Source organism: Oryctolagus cuniculus, chromosome 7 (assembly GCF_051225735.1).
Source record: "Oryctolagus cuniculus isolate XC-2025 breed Fujian yellow rabbit chromosome 7, ASM5122573v1, whole genome shotgun sequence".
Taxonomy (NCBI): domain Eukaryota; kingdom Metazoa; phylum Chordata; class Mammalia; order Lagomorpha; family Leporidae; genus Oryctolagus; species Oryctolagus cuniculus.
Genome location: NC_142873.1, coordinates 117,522,526 through 117,546,236, shown reverse-complemented (window position 1 = coordinate 117,546,236; position 23,711 = coordinate 117,522,526). Strand labels below are relative to the sequence as shown.

At 46.3% G+C, this 23,711-nt stretch overlaps 2 long non-coding RNA genes and 1 pseudogene across 6 annotated transcripts in view; 2 read left to right on the top strand and 1 right to left on the bottom strand.

The window, feature by feature from the left end:
• The window catches only part of LOC149125702 (uncharacterized), a 41,778-nt gene extending 33,908 nt beyond the window's left edge, over nt 1–7,870 (bottom strand). For 2 of the 5 annotated variants that reach the window (XR_016237346.1, XR_016237347.1), the window contains exons 1-2: nt 7,720–7,870; nt 4,850–4,952 (exon numbers count right to left, since the gene is read on the bottom strand). This is a non-coding gene — a long non-coding RNA (uncharacterized LOC149125702). Of the gene's footprint in view, nt 1–1,150; nt 2,268–4,849; nt 4,953–7,719 lie in introns of those variants that run through there. The other 3 variants (XR_016237348.1, XR_016237349.1, XR_016237345.1) reach the window with 3 other exon arrangements.
• A 34-nt stretch (nt 7,871–7,904) lies between these two features.
• LOC149125701 (uncharacterized) lies at nt 7,905–11,214 on the top strand. Its single transcript, XR_016237350.1, has 3 exons — nt 7,905–8,180; nt 8,298–8,346; nt 8,644–11,214. It is a non-coding gene; the product is annotated as an uncharacterized LOC149125701 (long non-coding RNA).
• A 3,308-nt stretch (nt 11,215–14,522) lies between these two features.
• Nucleotides 14,523–16,814, top strand: LOC149125700 (ubiquitin domain-containing protein UBFD1 pseudogene; annotated as a pseudogene).
• The last annotated feature ends 6,897 nt before the right edge of the window (nt 16,815–23,711 follow it).

Here is a 23,711-nt window from a genome sequence, read left to right as displayed (position 1 = left end):
CCTGCAAGGAACCAGACGCAGACAAGGAAGCACCTTCCCTCTGTCAATGAACGGGAACGCTTGCCCTTGGTCTGAAGCCTCGGTGCCTGCTTGGGTTTTCACGTCTCTGGTATCTGAGAAAGCTGTGACCCAATAACCACAGAGCTCATGCATGCTGAGAATCATGAGTAGAAATGGCCTGGATAAAAAGCACAGGACAGGAAGCTGGATGCTTATCTTTTTCAAAGGGGAATGGAGAAATGGAATCCTTTCTACTTGGAATGAGGCCGGCAGAGTTGGCAGAAATCTTTCTCTAAGTGGGTCCCCAGTGAGCAAGACAACAATGAACACAGATCTTCCTCAGGCAATGGCTTGAGGCCGGCATTAAGAATCAGAAGTCTGTATCCCAGTCCTGCTGTGGCTTCTACCTAACTGGTGGCCTTGGCAGGCCACTACCCTCTCTGGGCCTCAGTCTCCCAACCTGCTAGCTGGGAGGACTTAGGTACGTTTCTGTACCTCTCTGAGCCTCCGATTCCTCAACTGTAAAGTAGGGAAATAATGTTGCCCTGCCCAGAGGACTGTGGTGAGGATTAAACAAGTCAGTGATGTACTTAAAATCCTGAACACGTCTCCGGCACAAAGTCAACCCTTGATATCTAATACTTGCTGGTAGATGTAAATTATTTACCACTATTTTGCTCATCTCTCTTATTTTTGAAAGTTTTGAACAGGAAAATTTCAGTAGAAAAGTTGAAAGAATAATCTGATTAACTCCTATTTATCTTAAATTTAGATTTATAGATTTATCAACTATTAGCATTTTACCATGCTTGTGCATCTGCATGTCTTCTCTCTCTCTGTCTCTGTCTCCCTCTCTCTCTCTCTCTCTCACACACACACACACACACACATAGTCTTTATCTCTCCCTATCTATACTTGTACTTACATTGATATTTTTTGTGACCATTTAAGAGTGATTTTCCAACATCAAATCACAACACTCCTAAATAATTCAACATGCATCTCATATCTCTTACAAACAATTGCATTTTTCCATATGATATCATTATCAGACCCAAGCAACTTAATTTTATAAGGTATTCTGTAATATGCAGTTCATATTTAAAATTCCCCAGTCTTGACAAATAATCCAAACAAGTACCCAGTGTCGCTCCCCGTCTTTGTGGAGGAACGACACAGGACCCTGCGCTGTTCTTTTGTCTGCTCGGCCCTCCCTGGGTTTGCTGCTGGTTCTTCCCGGGTTGGCTACTGTCCCTTCCACCTCCGTGGACGGGCGGTTCCCCCTGCCACATTCCCCACTTCCGCAGGGGAGCGGCACACCGCCGGCCGGCTCTCTCGGGGGCTGCACAGGTGTTCCTTCAGATAGATGTTCCCTCAGATGTTCCTCGTGCATGTTGTCTCTCTCCTCCTTTATAGTCCTCTTCCACCAATCCCAACTCTGCTACCCACACGCCGAGTGCGCTGCTCTCCTCCAATCAGGAGTAGGTCCTACAGTTTATTGGTTGAACTGGAGGCAGCTGTGTAGAAGCTGTTTCTCCCTTCTCAGCACCATATTGTGGGAGAGCAGATGCATAGAATAAGTCTTAATTCCAGTAACTTAGTCTAGTCCGGGTTGCTCCCCACACCCAGCACTGCATTTGGTTGTCAATCCAGAATGGTTGTAATCCAGAATGTCCCTTCTGCCTTTTCACTTTCTTTCATTTCATGACATTGACTTTTTTAAGAGTCTAGGGCAATTGTCTTGTGATGGGTATTTGGGTTAGAACAAATAAGTAAATACACTACTGGGTTTTGTTGTGAGTTTTTATGTTTGTTTGTCTAGAAACCATGATTGTCATTGTAAAAGACAGTTGATACAAATATGAATAAGATGAGTAAGAACAATATAATATTGGATTTGGATTGGCAATAGCAGACTCAATATTAATCAGCATTCTCCAGAGGAACAGAACCAATAGGGGCCAGTGCTGCAGCTCATTAGGCTAATCCTCCACCTGCGGCACTGGCACACCAGGTTCTAGTCCCAGTCAGGGTGCCGGTTCTGTCCCAGTTGCTCCTCTTCCAGTCCAGCTCTCTGCTATGGCCTGGGAAGGCAGTGGAGGATGGCCCAAGTGCTTGGGCCCTCACCTGCATGGGAGACCAGGAGGAAGCATCTGGCTCCTGGCTTCGGATTGGCGCAGCGCGCTGGCCATGGCAGCCATTTCGGGGGGTGAACCAACAGAAGGAAGACCTTTCTCTCTGTCTCTCTCTCACTGTCTAACTCTGCCTGTCAAAGAAAAAAAAAGTTTAAATAAAAAAAAAGAACCAATAGGATCTGTGGATACATAGTAAGAGATTCACTTGAGCAATTGGCTCATAGAGTATAGAGACTGCCAAGTCAAAATCCGAAGGACAAGCTGGCAGGCAGGAGACCAAGGAAAGAGCTGAGGATGTGGTTCAAGTCTGAGGTTATCTCTTGGGGAGCTGCCTTTAGCTCAGGTCAGGGTCAGGGTAGCAATGTCAGGCTTTGGTCTGTTCAGTCCTTCACGTGATTAAATGAGGCTCATTTGTATATGGACAACAGTGTCTGTTACTCAAAGTCCACTGACTTAAATGTTCATCTAATCCCAAAATACTCTCATAGAAATGTCCAGAATATCTGGGCACTGTGATGTAGCTGAGCAGACACATAAACTAACCATCAGAAACTCTAAAAGATAGAGACACACACATGTTTGTTTACCTTATCTCTGCACTAAAAGGCCCAGAAGTAATGATGCTCATAAACACAGTGTCCAAATCAGAGTTTATAAACACTACTCTCCACTAAAACACAAAACAAAACAAAAACAGCGCTTCTTGGAAAAAGAGCTTCTTCCAGCTCTGGGGCAAAGAAAGCACAAGTAGTGTAGGATATCTTGTTGTGCCAGAGAATAGTATATACTCAAACATTTATGGAGATACTCAAAGATGTATGGGGATGGAAATTTGGCCAAGTGGGTTAACTGGTGGCTAGGACATCCTTGTCCCATATTGAAGTCCTTGGGATTCACATCCTCGTCACAGCTTCCTGTGAATGCGCACCTTAGGGGGTAGCAGTGATGGTTCAAGTAATTGGGCCCCTGTCACTCACATAGGAGATCTGGATTGAATTCCTGGCTCCCAGCTTTTGTACCACCCAGCCCCAGTTGTTGTAGTTACTGGGGGAATGAACCAGCCAATGAGAGCTCTTCCTCTCCCTCTCCCTCTATCTCTGCCTCTCAAATAAAAAAAGAAAGAAACAAAGAAACTGGGGAGTGAAGGGAAGAACATAGGAATTTTTTTGAAGGAATTTCTGTTGGCTGAATTAATTGGGAAATCAAGAATAATCATCAAGGCAATGATCTTTAGCATATTTAGCAATACTTAAGAAAGAGTTCTTGGGACTGGTGTTGTAGCTCAGTGGGCCAAGTCACCACCTGGAGACACTGGCATCCCATATGCGCTCTGGTTCAAGTCCCCAGTGTTCCATGTTTGATCCAGCTCCCTGAAAATGTGTCTGGGAAGACAGCTGAAGGTGGGGCCCAGGTACTTGAGCCCCTGACACCCACATGGGAGAGCCAGATGGAGCTCCAGAATCCTGATTTTGGCCTGGCTGGCCACTGGGGGAGTGAACCAGCAGATGGAAGGTCTGTCCCTCTGCCTCTCCCTAACTCCACCTTTCAAATAAATAAATAAAATCTTAAATAAAATTTTAAGAAAGAATTCTTAAGACCATAAAATCACAAAATTAAAAGGCTGCATGGTTGAGAAGGAGAGTGCTACTCCTTAGAATAGTTGCTACTAGGAAAAGGAGAAGGAAGAATATTAGGTTCAAGTCTGTGATATCCAGGTTTTAATGTCACAGAACTCCGAAAGGGCAAAAACAGGCCAGCCTATAATTCTCACAAATAAGAACAACTTACCTCCTCTGTGGCACCATACCATCCTTCTTTTTTGTTATCTTGGTCTCTCCTCCTCATTTTCCTATGTAAGATCCTCCAATTGAGTCAGAAAACCCAACCATATAGATAAGAGCCATATTTAAACCATGATTATACAAGATGAGTCAGGGGTTTTAGTTACTAGTTCAATAGAAATGTGTGACTTGGATGCCTCCAAAACTGATGAGACCTGAGACTCATAAGAGGCCAGGACTCCAGAGAAGAGGGAGGTGATCCATTGCTCTCTGAGTTTGGTAGACTTCAGTAGAATGCTGAGACTGATACTTAAGCACAAATAAACTAGATGCTTGCCCAAAGGAAACTGCGCTGATTTGGGTTGGAGGGAGGAGGGGGGAGAACAGGGAAGGTAGCAAAACAAGTTATTGAAGAATGGCTCAATCAAACTGGAATGTTGATAATCATAGCATTCTTTGTGGAGAAAACACCAAGACTTAGACACAGCACTTGTTCCAGTAGTTAATTTTAAACATGTGGCATTGTTTTGCATTTTTAAAAAAACTCCATTGTTATTTGTTCCTCCCAATGACACTCTAAGAGAGGTAATAATGACCCCAAATCAGAGTGTTAGGTGGGGTACCTAAGGCCATGGAGATCCTGAGGGGAGCTGAGTTGGTATCTGACCAAGCTCTGTCCAAATATAGTGTCCATGTTCCTGCCTCAGCACATACTTGCCTTCAATCTGAATATGGGGTTAAGTAGGCAGAGGCAGAGTCCAGCTCTGCTTCTATAGGACATTGAATAAAATACTCTTCTTCTCCAATCTCTAATTTCTTCAAATTTTTCTTAACACTTCAACACTCTTGCTCTCCTGGTCCTGTCACTTTTCCTTCACCTCCACCCTACTCCCTCCCACAGCTACAGGTCCTTCCAATGACAATCAATTCACCTGCACAGCAGCACCCATCAGCATGATATACAGCAGGTGCAGGCGTCAGGAAGGCTTGGAATGGGGGACTTCAGCATTTTCCCTTTCATTATGCCTCCAGGACCTTAATGAGAAACAAAATAGAAAAGGTTTAGGCCAGAGAGTCTGGGTTAGTTGTTTGCTTCATAGAATATCCCATGCACACAGAAAAGTTCAAAGATGGGTATAACAAACACATTGAACCCACCACCTGGCTCTAACCATGTTAGCATTTTTCCGTATTTTCCTCAGATGTCTTTTTTAAAATAAAACATGCAGTTGATGACCTGTTAAAAGTTGAGCTTCGCTGATCCATCCCCATCTCCTCCCCAGAGTAATTATGACCATCCTGCCACATGCACTGTTTTCCCCAGCTCTTTAGGTACACAGACTTAATTTTAAACATGTGGCCTTGTTTGGTATGTTTTTAAAATGTACGTAAGTGATTTCCTGTCTGTGCCTTCCTGAAACTGGCTCTTCTTATTCAACAGTATGCTTCTGCTGTTTGCCCACATTGCAAAGTATAGCTCTCATTTCTTCTTTCACCTGCTGTTTCATATTCCATCTACAAATGACCTGTTAACTTACCATTCCCCTAGCAATGTACATTTAGACTCTCCAATATTCCACTCATTTATAAAATGCTGAAATTAATGTTTTCCCATCTCCTTCTGCATATGTGCAAGAGTTTCTCTAAGGTTTCAGCTCCCATCTGGAGTACGTCCTGGTTCCAGAGATGTGTTCTTACTTTCCCCTTCTCAGTATGGCCAGTCCCTCCCCCAAAACTGATTTTATCAATTCATTATTCCCACCAGCTTGGCAACAACAGCTCCCATTTCTCCTCATCCTCCTCAACCTCAGGGCTTCTCTGATATTTTTGCCAACCTGAGGGATGAGAAATGGTATCTCATTGCTCTCTTGGATTTCCCAGATGGCTAATAATGCCCAATCTTTCCACGTGACTCTTGGCCGTTCAAGCTGCCTGTTCATGATCTGTCCATTTTCCCAGAGTTGTTTGTCATTTTCTTATTGACATGTATGAGTTATTTATATATCCTGGATAATAATCTTTTAAAACATGAATGTATATTGAAACAAGTTTTTGTATATTTCAAAGCAGCACAAAAAACTGTTCCTTGTTAGTGCACATTTTATTCTTACATGTGTCTTATCACCTAAACCAAAGCCCCAGAGGACAGGGAATGCAGCTTTCCCATACTTATTTGCTCAGAGTGAGTGTTAACAGGAAGCAGCCTGGAATTACGGGTGGAGGGTGAAATCATGGCTTTCAAAATATTAATTGAGCTAATACTGCCTTTGCCACTGAGTAACTCTGTAAGCTTATTTAAGCCACTCAGTCTCTCCAAGTCTCTTTCCTCTGCTCCAAAAATGGAAAGAACATCTCACTAGCCTGTGACAAATCACATAAAATAATGCATGAAGAAGTGCTCAGCACGGGCATGGCATATGCTGGATACTTGGTAGATACCAGCTGAACAGACACATGGGTAGATATTTATTGGTGCCTTACTTAATTTCCCAGTAACTGCATAATCGTAGCTTCAATTTATTAATCATTCCTTATGTGCTGGATGCTAGCCTGCATCAACTGGTAACCTCTATTGTATTTTTATTCCTTTTTGACAGGTGAGGAATCTAAGACTAAGACAGACAAAATACTCTGGACAGTTGTACAGTTTATAAATGGTGGTGTTAAACTGTAAGCACTGGTCTATCTTACTCTTGTCCTGAACTTTAACCTGATGGTCCAACAGTATTTATGGAATGTCTGCTGCATGCCCAGTACTCCGCCAGGCACTGGGCTGCATTGCTTAGTGAGATGGATGGAGTCCCTGCCCTCAATTAGCTTACATTCTACTAAAAGACAAAAACAAACAGAAAAGGAACAGGCAAATGAATTTTGTGCTCTACTTTGAAACACATGCATAAATAAGATCCAAATGCCAAAGAGGTTGGAGGCTCTTTTTCAGGGAGGCAGTCAAGGAAGCCCTCTCCAAGGAGATGATTGATACTGATGCCAAATTCAAAAAGACAAGAAATAGCAAGCTGACCCCTGGAAGCCTGAGAACCTCTAAAGCAGAGCAATAACAGGCAAGCCCAGTTCCTGTCTATACTGGCAACAAAACTGAAACTGTTTTGTTATTCCACACACCTACTTGTGGCTCCTGTTCACTCTTATTAACCTAACCCATGGCCAGGAAGAAAACTCGGTGAGCTCCAAGCAGCTGGGAAAGCCATCTTTCTAGCCTGAGCCCAGATCACCCCCACCTGGGCAGCTGCCACCTGGACATCCTCCAGGTGTAGCCACTCTCCTCCTACCAACTTCCCTTCCACATCACTGTTCCACCTCCCAGGCCCCACGCCTGTGAACTCAGCCAGATAGGTCTGGCTTTGTTTCCTAGGTAAAAAATGTTTCACCCCAGCCCAATAGGGTGGACGTGTGCAAATTGGTCTGTACGTGCAGAAGCTGAGAGCCCCAGAGGACTTCGATTCAAGTCTGGATAGATGCCAGGTTTTCATTAAACCCCTTGTAAACCAGTACTTCGGCTCTCCACAGCCACATCTGCCGGAGAAGCCATCTGTGATTTGTATCGTCCTGCTCCAAACCAAACGCCGGCAGTGTGAAAAACTCCCCTCGCTGTTGCACAGTGGATGGGAAAAGTCACATTAGTAATCACTTTTGCAGGCTCCATTACGACATAATGAGCATTGGCTTAAGTCTTAAACCATGGCTGATAATCCTTGCCAACAATCTGAATAGATCCAAACTGTCCTAAAAAAATAGTAGCCATCATTTGTGCCTACCTCCCTACCTAAGAGAATATACTTACAGACTTTGCACTTTGAGATACAAGAAGAAAAGGCAACGTTTAATCAGCGTCCGCCAAGGGCCCAACACTTCACAATGAAGACAACCTTACAAGGCAGGAGTTCTGATCATCGTTTTACAGATGAGGAAACTAAGATCACAGGTGATAGATGGCTTACCCAAGCTGATCATCAAGCCTTTATCTTATAAACTCCAAAGCCTGTGAGCTTTCCATTACCCATGAAGGAGGACCCAGGGGAAGGCATGTGAGCCCAGAGTTCCGTACATTCATTTCCATTTTTTTAGGATCGCAATTCACGAGTGCATTAAGAATCCAGCGAGGCGAGCGGGAAGGCTCTGCGCTGCGACCCGCAGGCACCCAGCACGTGTCCTCCCGGCCTCCAAGATGCCCGAGAGGAAGGGCAGCTCTGCAGAAGGGGCAGCGAAGGAGGAGCCCAAGGGGAGGCCAGCGCGGTTGTCCAGGTGAGTAGGGTGCGTCCCCGGGTGTTGGTTCCCCACCCCCCCAACCCCGCTCCTCTCGGGGAGATGTTGGGGCCTGGCTGGTCGGTGGGGAGCCTCAGAGCTGCCTTTGCCTTGCAGAAGCCGGGCCACTAAGGGGAAGCAAAGCCCGAGAAGGCCTCCGGGAAGGGTAAGTCATCAGACAAAAAAAGTGCAAGCAGTGGGGAAGCGAGGAGCCAAGGGAAAACAGGCTGAGGTGGCTCACCAAGAAGCTAAGAAGACTTGTCCGCAGAATACAGAGAAATGAGAACTGATACACCATGTGTTAGCGGTGGTCCCTGTCTCCCTTCTTGTTCAATGCAGAGGGATATTTTTATCAACTATTTTGTAAATGCAAGCTTTTTTAGTAGCTCTAGAAATATTTTTAAGGAGGGAAGCCCACCTTATCCCATTTTTTAAGTGTAAATGTTTTGTTCTTTTTTAACAGGTGAAAGCATTCACTGGTTGTTTATGGAACTGTCAACCGGTGCCCATTTCACACTAGCGCACCTTCCAAAAGTGTGCGTGCCTACGCTTGCTGCTGCTACCCTTGGGGGTCTGTGCCATCTCAGAGGGAAAGGTCCTATTTCTTCTGAATTGCAGTGTCTCTCTAGAGCTCCACAGGACAAAAGCGTGGGCTCCTGAGAGACAGAGAGGTTTAGAGGAGGCAACAGCTCCCACCAGTTGATAAGCAGACTCAGAAGCAGAGAGCAGTAGAAAAGAGAGCCTGGGCTTTAGGAGCAAATAGGCTAAGGTGTAACACCAGCTTTGATGTGTAGTTGCTGTGTGAACTCTGACAAATGTTTACCTTTATTAGCATCCTTATGTGGAAAATGGATCCGATGATACCCACCCTACAAGGTTGCTATGAGGAATCAAGACAGCACATCAAGACCCAGGCACAGGGCAGATTTCAATCAAAGTTAATCTGCTTTCCCATACCTTTCACATTTATCTCATCTTTGGCTAAAGCTTCAAAGGAAGATTTTTTTTTAATGTCAGAAGAGTTGACAGTTTTCTTTTGCAAGGGTGGGTGTGATATTTCAGAGGTTGTTGGATCACCCCAAAGTTGGGCTCTCAGCAACTTTTCCTCTTCACTCATACAAACACTGAGACATCATTTCCTGATCCACAGCCCAAGGAATCTAAGGAGCACCTGGAGCGAGAGCGTGGAATCGTGTTTAAATCACTTAGGACAGCTTACCCGTCTCCGTGGGCTGCCAGGTTAGCCAAAGGTTTGGCTGTTTTATAAAAGAGGAGGTGGAGGAGAAAAAGTGCTGACAATGAAGGAAAAGGGCTGCTGTGGGAGGGTTTTCGGCTTGACTTAGGCTCATGAAATCTAATCATCATGTACAGAGCCACAGCACACTCGCTAGAGGAAGCGCTCCGTTGGAATTCTGGCTCTATCGCTTGAGCAAATTGCTCAACACCCCCTGAACTTGAGTGTCCCGGGCTCTGAAGTGGAGACTGGAGATGCTAATGACTACCTCGCCAGATGATTGGGGGATTACAAATTAAATCCATACAGCGACTAGGCTCAGTGCCTCGTAGAGAGCAGGTGCTTAATAAATGGTTGTTTTATTGCTTACAAAACACTCGTTTGATATCCACAACAAACCATGTAAGGGAAGAATCACCGATGCCATATTTTTAGAGGAGGAAATGGAGATTCAGAAAAATAAAGCATCACACGAACGATCCCACAGCCCTGGCTCGCGCTGGGAGCCACTGCACACAGATTTATTGGACTGCAAAGCCTGTTTTCCTTTCCAACACACACACGGCTGCCACGTCTCTTCCCGGGGATGCAGAGAAGGGAGGAAGATTTTAAGCACGATTCGTCGACATCTGAGTTGCCTCCTTTTCTCTGGCTCTTTGCTCTGTCTCTGTGGCCCAGGCTGGGGCCTCTGCTGTGCTGCCCACCTCCTCCTGCCCCACCCTGGCTGCCAACTGAGACTCCCACCCAGCCAAAAAGGCATTAGAGAAACCACATCCTCCTCCCTCCTCCACCCACCCCCTGCCTTTGAAGTGAGCCTGTTCTTTGATGGTACCTCTCACACTTCAAATCCCAGACTCCTTCCCTGGAGTTCCTGGAACCCTGGGCTCCCCTCGTGGCTCAGTGCAGACATTAGATAAGTCTCTTTTTTTTTTCATAGCTCTTAATTTCCATCCAACCTGAACTTACTAACCACCTAGTCTGTGCCAGACATTAGGCTTGGCTCTGGAAGGAGAGAGATGAATAAAACATAGGCTCTGCTTTCACAGGACCCATGGAATATGACAGAATCCAATTTGGTTTAGTTTAAATCCTGGCTGAGCACCTGCCATGTGCCAGACTCTGTGCTAGGCACTCGGGGATACTGAGATCCACAAGCTGTCAGTCCCCCTTGGAAGAGCTGATGGTTAAATGGTACAATGTCCTAGCATACAAATGCTTACAGACACGCAGCCTCTGCTATGGGTTCCTCGTGGTGCTGGGTAGATATTCTCTCCAGTCCTCAGAGTAACATGAGACAGATATTTGATTTTCAGATAGATGCTTGAAAGGGCAGAAAGTTCTTCTGTTCAAAACCAATCACACTGATGAAGATTCTAGACTTCAGGTCTGCTTTTTGTCTCAGAAGTTGCTGGGTTCTTGGCAGGGCTGTGGCAGATCCATTTTCCTATTATTACCTCACATTTGAATGGTGCGCAAGGATTTTCCAAAGCCTATTCCCTCCATTATCTCATCTGAGTGCTGCGTCCCTGTCCTGTACTGTGCAGGCCACTTCTGGGCAGGGAGGTCCAGAGAGGACCACATGTCAGGGGACCAGACCTGCACCCCCTTTTAACCCTCACAACACCATGTCAAGGAGGCAACCTAGTTCCCTGTCCCCACCTCCTGTGTGATGACACGGGCTCTGAGCAGCTCTCCCAGGTCCATAGAGCGAGGCTGAGAAGTTCTGGGTTTGACCTCAAGTCCTGCAGCAGCCAGCACCTCAGCCAGCCAGGTCTGCCCTCCGAACAAGCCAGCCCTGTCCTCACCCAGCTGGGAAGGCCCTGGCCACCCTGTGGAGAGGCCTGAATGGCTTCATGCTTTGTCCTCTGCCCAGATTACTTGGGGAGACCCGCCAAGCCTCTGTGGGCCTCTGTTTCTCGTTTGTCAAGAGGCGGTGTTAACCTGTGCCATCTGCATCCTTGCTTCTGTGAGAGGCTGGTGAGATGTGAAATCGAAGGGAAGCCTTTGGAGAAGACACGAGCGTGCAAGTTCATTGTTAGTAAAGGGCTGCTGCCACTGGTGACTGCAAAATCAGAGGTCCCGGAGACAAGCACACAGGCCCTGAGCCCCTCCCAGGACCCTGCTCTGGTAGCAAGACCCATTCTTCCCAGGGGTCCCGGCCAGGTCAGGCCCCAGAGCCAGACACCCCGCCCTACTGATTGATCTGCCTATGCTTCTTCAGCCAGGCTCCCCTTGCAGACCTGGGGGGAGGGGCTTTCTCAGAAGCAGACGGGTCTGGTCACAGGGTGATGGCGTCCATGCCAAGAGCCCACTTTGTTTTAATGAATGACACCAAACACTTCGGCCATAAACTCCTCAGATTGCTGTGTCTGGCAGTAATTACATGCCTCCCATTAATAAATCCTATTTCTGAATGGTTTACTGCATGTCTTTCTGCAAACACTGCAGGCTGAGACCTGTCAGAGGGGGCCAGAGGCAGACTTGCGAAGAGAAGGCAAATAAAGTGGGGTGGCTCTCTGGGCATGAAAGGCAACAGCCATGGGAAGGGGGTGGGCAAGCAGCTGTCCCCCCAGCACCCAGGGCCCCAGGCAGGCAGAGGTTTGCCATTCCCACTCTCACGTTGGGTCCATCAGCTGCAGACTCCTATAGATTCAGACCCCCCAGTTTATTTTGAATCCACGCCTACCACCACTGACTTGCTTCACAGTTGGCCCATCTCAACTGGAATGCAGTATCATCTGTCACCTTGCACTGTCTGGTCCATGCTGCCCAACATAAAGCTCTGAGATGTCCCTCTCTGGTGAAATGGCTCCATAGGGTTCCACAACACTCCAGCATAAAGACCGAGCCCCGGCTGGTGCGGCGGCTCACTAGGCTAATCCTCCGCCTTGCGGCGCCGGCACACCGGGTTCTAGTCCCGGTTGGGGCACCGGATTCTGTCCCGGTTGCCCCTCTTCCAGGCCAGCTCTCTGCTGTGGCCAGGGAGTGCAGTGGAGGATGGCCCAAGTACTTGGGCCCTGCACCCCATGGGAGACCAGGAGAAGCACCTGGCTCCTGCCATCAGATCAGCCCGGTGCGCCGGCCGCAGCGCGCTGGCCGCGGTGGCCATTGGAGGGTGAACCAATGGCAAAGGAAGACCTTTCTCTCTGTCTCTCTCTCTCTCACTGTCCACTCTGCCTGTAAAAAAAAAAAAAAAAAAAAAAAAAAAAAAAAAAAGACCAAGCCCCTTCCCAGCAGGGTCCTCCCAGATCTGAATCCTGCTGTCCTCCCAAGCTCATGTCCCGGAAATCTCTCATTCTAGGGTATGCCATTGTAGTAGCTCTCTTTGTGGTCCTCGACATCCACATCACCTGGGAACTTTGGAGAACTGTGAACCCTCAGACCCCTCCCCACAGCTACTAATTCAGAAAATCTTAGGTGAAGCCCAGAGCTAGAGTTTGAAAACCACCTCTTTGCCAGTTCTTCTTAAGGTTTAAGGTTTACAGAACTCACTTGGAGATCTTGTTAAAATGTAGACTCTGATTTAGTTGATCCAGGGTGGAGTTCAAGATTCTGGTGTTCCAGCAAGTTCCCAGAGGATATCAGGGCTGCTAGTCCATACACCAAACTTTGAGGAGCAAAACTTCGGGCAACAGTGATTTACAGACTCCCTGGAATTCCCCAGGCACACCTATCACTCCTTGTTTCATGCTTTTGTGTATGCTGCTCTCCCCACCTTCCCTAATTGCTTCTTCCTCTCTTTCTCACCTCCTGTATCCACAGAACAAGTCTACTCACCCAGAGGCCCTGCACTTGGGTAGGTAAAAGCCCTCTTTTCCCTCTGTTGCCATGTGACCCTGCATGTACACACCCCCATCCGAGCCCTGATCACCCTACACCACCTGTCTGCCTGTGCTCCGTCACCTACAGGAAACAGGACCTCGCTGCAGCTTGTGCATCTCTATAGCAACTGCACAAACACAGCCTGGCACATGGCAGGAGAACTGAGGGCAGTGAGTGGATGGATGAACAAACACATGACTTGTGAACTGGTTCCACAGATGGGCAGAGTAGTGAACAAAGTATCTGGGACAGGGCCTGCGCCTCACCAGCATCCTTCTTTTTCCCTCATGGGTTCATTACTCATGGCTAGCTCTCTTCTAAAACAAGCAATGGCTAACTGTTTTCTTTTATGTTTTGATTTATATACTTTACTTGTGTGAAATGCAGATAGGCAGAAACCTTCTACTCACTGGTTCACTCCCCAAATGGTCACAATGCCTGGGACTGGGCCAAGCCAAAGACAGGAGCCAAGAACTCAATCTGGGATTCCCAGCTGGGTGGCAAAGACACAGCCACTTGAGCCATCACCTGCTGCCTGCCAGCATGAACATCACGAGGAAACTGGAATTTGGAGAGGAACTGGGTCTCGAACCCAGGCATTCTGATATGGGATGTGGACGTCGAAAGTGGCATCGCAACCACTTTGCCAAATGCCTGCCCCAAACTTGGGTTTCTAAACCAAACCAACTCCCTAATCCTAGAAGAAACAGAACAGAGAGATGGTCTCCCTGAAGCAAGGTCCCCAGAGAGGATTTCTGAGAGGGGATATCCAAACAGCAGGTATGCACATGCCCGTTTCTCAGATAGAAGATACCACAAGCCCCTTTCACATAAGAAGTTCCTTCACATATTAATGTGTGAATGTCCCTCCACAAACTTACCAAACACTGACTATGTGACCTCCACTGCTAAGAAGTGAAGATGCAGGGCAGGAGTTACGGAACAGCAGGCTAAGCCACCACCTGGTGCCTGTATCAGGGTGCTGGTTCAAGTCCCAGCTGCCCCGTTTCTGATCCAGGTTCCTGCTGATGCATCCTGAGAAGCAGCAGATGTCAAAGCAGCAGAAGTCAAACACTTGGACTCCTGAACCCTGTGTGGGGGATTGAGATAAAGTCTCTGGTTCCTGGCTCCATCCTGGCCCCAGCAAGTATTCGGGGTATGAACTAGCAGATGGAAGCGCGCTCTCTCTCTCTCTCTCGCTCTCGCTCTCGCTCACTCTGCCTTTCAAGTAGACAAAAAATAAACAAACATTAAAATAAAGAAGCGAGGATGTATGATGGATTGGGTACCTTTTTTACTGCCAAAAGGTCAGTCCCTGCAGGACAATATAGCGTGACGAAGGCTACAATCCAGGTGTGCACACACATAGAGCACATGCTTCTAATTTTGCATGGGGTTGGCAACAAGCATCAAACAGGGGATGACATTTGAACTGAATCTGGAAGGATGAGTTCATCGTTCAGGAGGAAAATGGGGTGCAGGCATGAGAACAGAGGTTAGGAACACTGTTGCACACGGGGGGAACTTCCAGACCCTGCTATAATGGGGCAGATGTTAGGTTGGGTAGGGGGCAATGCTTCAAAGGTGATCAGCACCAGGTCAGTCATTTAGAAAACACTTCATTGAGCATCTAGTATGTGCTTAGCAGACTTTAACGCTGCAGACAGGGACAATAGTAAGTAACAAGAAATTCTTCCTGCTCTCCTGGGGTTTATGGTTTATAGTTTAGTTAGGAAGATGGAGGAAACACAAAGAGATAAAAAAAAATTTGCCTACTGTGATATATCAGTAGCTAACCCAGAAAGAGTGAGTTTCAAATGGCCAAGAGGGCTCTGGAGGCAAAATAATCAAAGGAAGAAGAGAGGAGGAGGAGGAAGAAGAGTATGGTAGACAGAGAGAGAAGATCATGCAAAACCCTGAGGTGCACAGAGATGTGGCAAATTCAACAAACCAAATGCGCATGGAATGAGAAAGCAAAAGGACATCGACACAATTGACGAGAAGACCCTGCAAGAGTAGACCCTGCATCTTGAGGGTCACGGTCGTGTCTGAACTGAGGCTAAGTGGAGGGGGAGCCTCAGAGGGCTCATCAGCAGGAGGCGTGACATGGCCCAGTTTGTTTGGGGTGTTTGCTTTTCCAGTTTTTTTTTTTCCAAAAAGATAATTCTAGTTGCTTAGTAGAAAATGGACTGGAAGGAGACGGTAGGCAGACCCTCACTTCAAAAGCAGACTGTATAGTGTTCTGTTGAGAAAAAGCCAGGTTCAGAACTAATGTGCTGACAACAAGGATAAAGTAAGCAACCCCAGGACAATCTGCAGAACATTCTACAGCAGAAGCTCCACTGCAGAAACTCCCTGTACATCGTGCAAATACACAGTAAGATCTCTTTCAGGAGATGGCCATTGAAATGAACTCCTCTCCTTTAGGCAATGTGGATACCATCTCCATGAATTCTGGGCACAGGCACCCCAGATCCATGAACCATTTGGCTTGAAGCGTGAGGATGCTCTATAGGGGTCATATTCCTGGCCTGTATAGATATTTTATGCTTGCAGGTGCTACAGTGGGTAACAGTAGCTCACATATTTTCCGCCTTGCCTATGTTGGGCTGCTATAGAAATGATTTGGGGCAACCTGGCAAGGACACAGAGGCCGAGACCATGGCCACTGAGGTGCCTGTGTGGCCCCTTACCTGCGTAAAGAGAGAAATGGCAGCTGGGGCAACAGCCAGGGACTCCTGCACCGGCCCCAGCCCAGGCCCCCTGAGGACCCTACAGCCCAGGCTTCAGTCAGCAACGGCGAGGACACAGGCTGCGGCTTGGGCAAGGAGCTGGAGGACCTGCGGATCATCTGGAACAAGACGGAGCAAGATGTGAAGTTCCCACTGGACAGCGTAGGCTCTGAGCTGGAACAGAAGATCCACTTGAATCCAGGTCTCCCACCTACCATGCAGAAAGTCATGCATATGGGGGTTGTTCCTAAGGATGAGACATTGAGAGAAATAAAAGTGACCAGTGGAGCCAAGATCATGGTGATCTGTTCCCGATAAAGGATGTTTTAACGGGAAACACACCCAAAGACGCTGTACAGCAAGACAGAGAACAAAAGGAGCCTCTGTGTAGGCTCAATCAATACAGGAAAGTCTTGGATAAAGGAAATCCCAAAGATGTGACCCATCTGTTAGGGGTGCTCGGGAGCCCCTGCCAACAGTCCCTTTGTCCAGCTTGTACAGTAAGTCCCCAGGAAACCTGAGACTCGCCTATAAGCTGGACCAAGGCCAGCTACAGATCGGCAGCAGAGAGCGGACTGAGAAATTGCCCGTGCGCTGCCATGAATCTATGGAAGGACACAAAGGCTACCACAGAACGGCATTCCAGTCGGGCCCCAGAGAAGCCTCTTGCAACAGGCATACTGGGTTCCAATCCACTATGTGGATGCAGTCAGACGCCATGCCGGACAAACAGCAGTAGTTTTGGAAGCACTTTACCTCTGGCCCAGGAGACTGACCCCAGGGGGAGGGCACTGCTGCGAGAGGTCTGCAGCATCCCCGGATTTCAGAGCTGTGCAACTTTGTTAAAAAAAAAAAAAATCTATATTCAATCCAAGGTGATGCGGTGACGGCAGCCAGAGGTGATGTCCTTTCACCATTAGCTTAACGTTAACTTGAAATCACCATTCCCTTTCCTGCAGTCAGCTTCCTATCTTTTTTTTTTTTTTTTTTTTTTTTTTTTTTTGGACAGGCAGAGTTAGTGAGAGAGAGAAAGGTCTTCCTTCCGTTGGTTCACCCCACAAATGGCCGCTACGGCTGGAGCTACACCGATCCGAAGCCAGGAGCCAGGTGCCTCCTCCTGGTCTCCCATGCGGGTGCAGGGCCCAAGGACTTGGGCCAACCTCCACTGCACTCCCGGGTCACAGCAGAGAGCTGGCCTGGAAGAGGAGCAACTGGGACAGAATCCGGGACTAGAACCCGGGGTGCCAGCGCCGCAGGCGGAGGTTTAGCCTAGTGAGCTGTGGCGCCGGCCAGCTTCATATCATTTGTAAAGTTAACACAGTGAAAATCAATAAATCTGAATTCAAAATAAAAATAAAATATCTCCAAGAATAATTTAATCCAAGCCTCCTTTGGACAGATGGGCAAACTAAGACCATCAGAAGAGTGACCGAAGGTCAAAGAACTATTTTTGGAAATGCTGTTCTCTTTAAAAAAAAAAAAAAAAAAAAAGAAAGATTTATGTATTATTTATTTGAGAGAGAATCTTCCATCTTCTGGTTCACTCTCCAAGTGACCACAATAGCCAGTGCTGAGCCAGGCACTTCATCAGGGTCTCCCACATGGGTGCAGGGGCCCAAGTACTTAGGCCATCTTCCTCTGCCTCTCCCAGGCCATAAACAGAGAACTGGATCAGAATTAGAGCAGCTGGGGCAAAAACCAGGGCCCACTTAGGATGCCGGTGTAGCAGGCAGCGGCTTTACACACTGTAACGCCAGCCCCTGTTCATTCTTGATTCTGGGCCCTTTCCCTGTGACTCCATACATGCTCCAAATCAGTCAATATCTCAGTGAGCATTTACTATCTGCTGGACTCTAAACAACATGAATTTTCAAAGATTCAAACGTGCATAATGCAGCATTACAAAACTGAAAAGGTTGGCTGGTTGGAACCTTGTATGTATTCATGGCCTTGTGATATTCTGAACTCCTAGGAGCAGGAGAACGGGGCCTCCTTCATCCAACATACCCAGCCCAGGAGCTGAGCAGAGAGCAGCTGCTTACCCGTGATTGAGGGGAGGCATCCAATAGTTGGATGACAATTATAAAACTAGGCCAACAGGTATCCAGTGCAGATGGTTTCCGGGTCTCTGAATGGTGACTCTGCCGACAGTGGGTGGGTGGTGAGGACTGTTTTCCCCTTGCTGGTCAATTGCCTTTTCAGGTGGTCTTTATTAAGCCATCAATCTTTGAACCCTGACAGTCACAGTGACCCACTGCAGCTCAGGAAAGGAATCTTTCTTAATTACCAGCCCTTTCCTGCTCCCCTGAGGTCCCTGAATACTGTACCAGGTGGAGCTGATGGATGTACAGTGTGGTTCCATCAGCAAATGAAGTGTCTTGTTTGCTCAAAGCTGAGGACCTGGCTTGCCAGCCCCACATCTGCAGGGGTGAGACCCTGGCAAACCACCCATGTTTTATGTCTCCAGGAAAAGCCCTCCTTGCCCCAGCATTTGGAGTGTTGCTAAAGAGTCAATAACACAGACTTCAGGGTCAGACCCGCAAAGCTTGGATTTCTCTCACTGTGAAGCAAATCACCCCTCACCTGTAACAGGTTCCCCTCATCTGGCAAACTTTGTCCTCGGGACACTTCCTCTGATGTATGTTCATGTCCTTGGAAATCCTACTCATAGCTTTAAATGCTACTGATATGCCAAAGACTCCCAAGTGTGTAACTAGTCCAGTCTCCTCCCCAGAACCCTCACCTCAAATATCTCACTACATACCTAGCATCTGTGCTGTACCACCTAATGGACATTTCATATTTAACAGACCCAAACTAGCCTTGTGCTTCCTGCTCACCCTGTGTTCCCCATCACAGTGCACAGCCGTTCCACTTTACAAGGTGCTGGGGTCCAAAGTCATCATATTGTGCTTTCACCCCAACCCCAATCCCACACAGCAGTCCATCAGCAAAGCCTGACAGCTCTACCTCCCACAGCCCACCCTCTTCTTCCCACCCACCCCAGCCCCACTGAGATCCAAATTCCCATTATCCCTGCTTGAATTGTTGTAATGGTCACCTCTCTGGTCTCCCTGCTCCCACCCTGATCCTCTTACAGACTTTCCTCATTCATAGCCATGGTGATACTTTATAACATCAGCTCCCATGTCCCTCCTCCACTCCAAATCCTTCAATGACTTCCCTTTTTTCTCAGGAAAAGCTGAAGCCCTTGGAATGTCCTACAGGACTCTACAAAATGTCTTCCCACGGCCAGCACTTGTCCCCTCCTCTTTTCCCACCACGCTGCCTCTCACTCACACCTTCATAACCACACTGCCCTCTTTGCCAGGCCACCAACCAGCAGAGTTCCAGCTCAAAATCCTTGCAGATGCTGGTCCCTCTGCATGGAATGCCTTCCCCTTGCTTAGCCATACCTCTGCAGGTCCCTAAACAGAGGTCACACGTTAGAGTGGTCTCTGCTGATCCACCTGTCCTGCATTGTTATCCTCTATACTGTGCTTCATTCTCCTTCCCAATCTGTTAACTGTTTGAAATATTCACTCAGTTAGTGGTTGCCTATGGCCTTCAACCTGAATGTAAGGGGCATGAGAGCGGGGTCTTTGCTCAGTGCTGTGTCTCCAATGGCTAAAATAGTATCTGAATCACAAGCTGTGCTTTATAAAGGTTTGTTGGGTGAATGAAAGAATTCGTAAAACAGAGAGTGATTGCTCACCTGGCAGAATAATGGAGAGATTGAGCAAAACATTACATCCTGACACCGCATGGAGACTGGTTCACCTTCACCTGGGCAGAGCCTGGCTGAGCCAAATGGGAGCAGTGAAAGGTGAATGGAAGAGTGAACTATTTGATCACCGAGGATGAAATCAATCTTAGCAGAGGACCCTAGGGCTGGGCTTCGACATCGTCACTCTGACTTTTAAATAAATAAATAAATCTTAAAAAATAAAAAAGAAGATACATCTCTCTAGCCCTCCTCCCCTACGGTTCTACCATACCTTTCCCTCTCTCTACATAGCCAATGCATGACTTAAGTGACAATGCCCACCCATAACTTTGCTGTTCAAAATCTCCAAATCTTCATATTTTAATGGGAGATTAAAGATATTTTTTGAAGGAAAGCTGAAGAAAATATTGCTTGGAGCAAAAGAAGAGATACTTGTTGTATTAGGCCTTCTGATAAACATTTCAGCTGCCACCCAGCTTCCTGACTTCCTGTCACCATGGATGCCTTATTTCTAAGCTGGCATGCCTCAAAGGCCAGCTGTAAGATATGAGAGGAAGAAAGGAATTTTCTTTGTAATGATCTTCCTAGGGAAGTTTTTGTGGCCTTTAATTAATTTCTAGCTACATACCTGGGTACCTATGTCAGACAAAGAAGAGTGAAAAGAACATTTTTACAAAGTAAATACATAGATAAAGTACACATACATATGCATATATGATAGTGTAGTAGTAATGCCTTAGGGAGACAGGTGAGATGAACAGATGAGATGCTGCTTCTGGTTTCTTTTCTTCTGATCTAAGGCCTGACCTTAACTGAAGAATTTAAAGAGATATTTGTAAGCATATATAGTTAGAACCAGGGAGTGAGCCTTAAAAGAGAATGCCCAGTCTAGGGCACTAAAAATAACTTAATCAACCAATTAGAATTCTTAGAAGGACAAGATTTCTTCTCCTAATAGCTGTGGTGAAACTGAGGCAAATGGCCATAATCCAGTTCTCAACTCAATCTTCAAAAGAAAAAAAAAAAAACCTTTCAGGTATAAAGATAAATACCACCAACCTTGGGGCTTCACTTTTGACGTTTGTGGTTCCTCACAGGGCTGTGAAAGTATCAGCTGGAATGACTGTGGTCAGGGCTGTGGCTGATAGAGCCAAACCAACCACACAGCAAGAAAGCCCTCGAGGGACAGAGGACAGTGCCTCCCAGGGTAGCACCTGAGCCCTCTCAAGCTATTCACCAGCATCTTGAATTTCAGGTACTGGGCAAATGTGGAGAGAAGGAACTGCCTCCCAGCCCGGATGGGCATAGAATGAACTCTGCTTCTGCTTGAGTTACAGTGGGAGGGCCTTGCTGCTAAGCTTTCGTTCTAAACACTGGCATTGGCCTTTCATTCACAAACTGTTTCTCAGGAAAAGGAAGAGAAAGTTTTCTGTTGTTTTAGGGTATAGGGACATTTGGTGGGTATTTATGGGGAAACCCCAGAAGGAGGATATGGATGCTAGAGAATACCAAGGGTGTTTGTGATGTCCTTATAGCCATGCTGGATTTAAAGCACTGAGGATAACTGAACCACAGTTAATGTTTTGGCTTTAAAAAATCATTTTAATTGTCTAAATATCCTGGCCAGACTGTCAGCCTTATATCATTCTGACAGCAACATTAGGAGGACTTTGCTGCAGACAGTCTGGCTGTTATTTACCAAATATTGACTAGCCATCAGCATTGCGAAATACTTTTGCAAAGAAGTAAAATGTATAGCCTCCATTCTAAAGAGCTTTTGGGTTCTGGTTGGGAAGAGAATGCTCAAAATGGAATTAGCCACATAGGTAGGGCAGTGCACGTTGCTGTCAAATTCCTTGTATTGAAGATAGCAATCTTATATTGAAGATAGCAAAAGAGAAAAGTTAACGAGAACTGGGGCACTTGAGAACGTTCCATAGAGAAGGAACACATTAAGGCGACCCTTGGGGACCTCACAGTTGAAGAAAATTCATAAATAATTAATTCATAAAAATTTAAAAGTATATCATTAAGTTAATAATTGCAATTAATAATAATTAATAATAATTGCTATTAATCATGTACAACATGATGCAGCAACAAAGAAGATACACAGGTGACCATCTTTTTTTTTTTAGGAATTCAGAAAAAGAAAAGTGTCTCATAATGGTATCAGGCTACATTGGAGAGGACAAGGTTTTAAGATTAAAAGGTCCAGTAAGACCTTGCTCTGTATCAACTGTTGGTAGAAGGAGAAACTTGCTTTGAACAATCCTGACAGGTGCACCCTTCGATCGGAGCTGTTCATCCCCCCTGAGACTTACTTAGCCAGGTGGACTCATCTAGGCTCCAGAGAGAATCACTGACAGTACCGGTTCTCATCTTAGCCAGCCCCGCTATGGAGGTCCTGCCTCTGTGGCCTCCCTGGCTCTGAAGGCACCTGCAGCAGCACCGGCAGAGGGCATGCATATCCCCACCCCCAAGAGGACTCCTGAGAGGACCTTGAGACACACAAAGTGAAGTGAATGGCAAGCAGGAAAGGAAGCTATTTAGTTTTTTGTTTATTGGCATATGTAAATTTAGAACACACCTATTCCATCACTAGTAGAGGCTTTGCTTTGGCTGATAATGGATTCTGATGATGTAGGTTTTCTTGGAAATTAACCTTTAAAGACCAAAATATTAATGACTTAGGCAAATATACTATTCAATTTATTATTCTGATTCTGTGAAAACAAATTAGTATCATAGATGAGGTATTAGAATCCATTATAGGTTATAACAAAAAACCTCATGTTTGGGGCCAGCGCCGTGACTCACTTGGTTAATCCTCCCCCTGCAGCGCAGGCATCCCATATGGGCGCTGGTTTCTAGTCCCGGTTGCTCCTCTTCCAGGAGGCCCGGGAGAGCAGTGGAGGATGGCCCTTGGGCCCCTGAACCCACATGGGAGACCAGGAGGAAGCACCTGGCTCCTGGCTTCAGATCGGTGCAGCGCTGGCTATAGCGGCCATTTAGGGAGTGAACCAACGGAAGGAAGACCTTTCTCTCTCTCTCTCTCTCTGTCTCTCTCACTGTCTGTAACTCTACCTGTCAAATAAAAAAAAAATTTTAAAAAACCCCATGTTCTTCACAGATTGAATCTTAATATCTCTACCACTTTATAGATTGTTCCTAATTAGATTATACCTAATGTTCCTACCTGCTAAATTATTATATTCAAAGTTTTAGAAATTGAATGGAAGTATTTTTAAGATCTGATACTAAAAACATTTCTCTGTATTTATCATTTTGTGTTATGTATATATAATTCTAATAAGATTTTGTTTGTCCCAAAAACAAACATATTGCATCCTGTCCTTTTCAGAGGGAGCTTCTGACCTGGCTGTCAGCCATTACAAGTGATACAGTGAAAATCCCATCCCAGTCCCTATACTCACATAACCAATGTGTGAGGGGTGCTCTCTGTACCAGTTCCCGCATCAAGCTTTCACCTTCTCTGTATCACCTACTCCCACTGAGAATGCAAAACAGATGTTATCATTCCTAATTTCACAATTGCAGAAACTAAAGTTTGGAAAGGTTAGAGAATTGAGATAAACAAACTTTACATGAAAGAGCGTATTTGTCATAGGGATTCCATCCAAAATTCTGCCTCTGGCTGAGAATTTAGGGGCTGGTGGCCAAGCGGGCCTCACTGGAACTCATCCCTATAGACCAAATTTGAAAAGCCTAAGAAGATATTAAGGAGCGATCAGAGCAAAATGGGGCTCCTCTTCCATAAATTGGGCTTATGAAGACATCTGCCTCAAAACTTTAATTATTTAGTCAAAGAAGTAAGGAGGTCAGCCTAACAGGACTTTTTCATCACTTCTTTGCAGATTGTGTAGATTTTCTTCAAAAAGTGATTCTGACTATGCACATATGCCTAGATTTATCCAGATCTAGCACAGTTGCTCTTGATCAGTCAAAAGGACAAGGCAACAAATAGATTCAGGTTGTTGTTGTTGTTGTTGTTT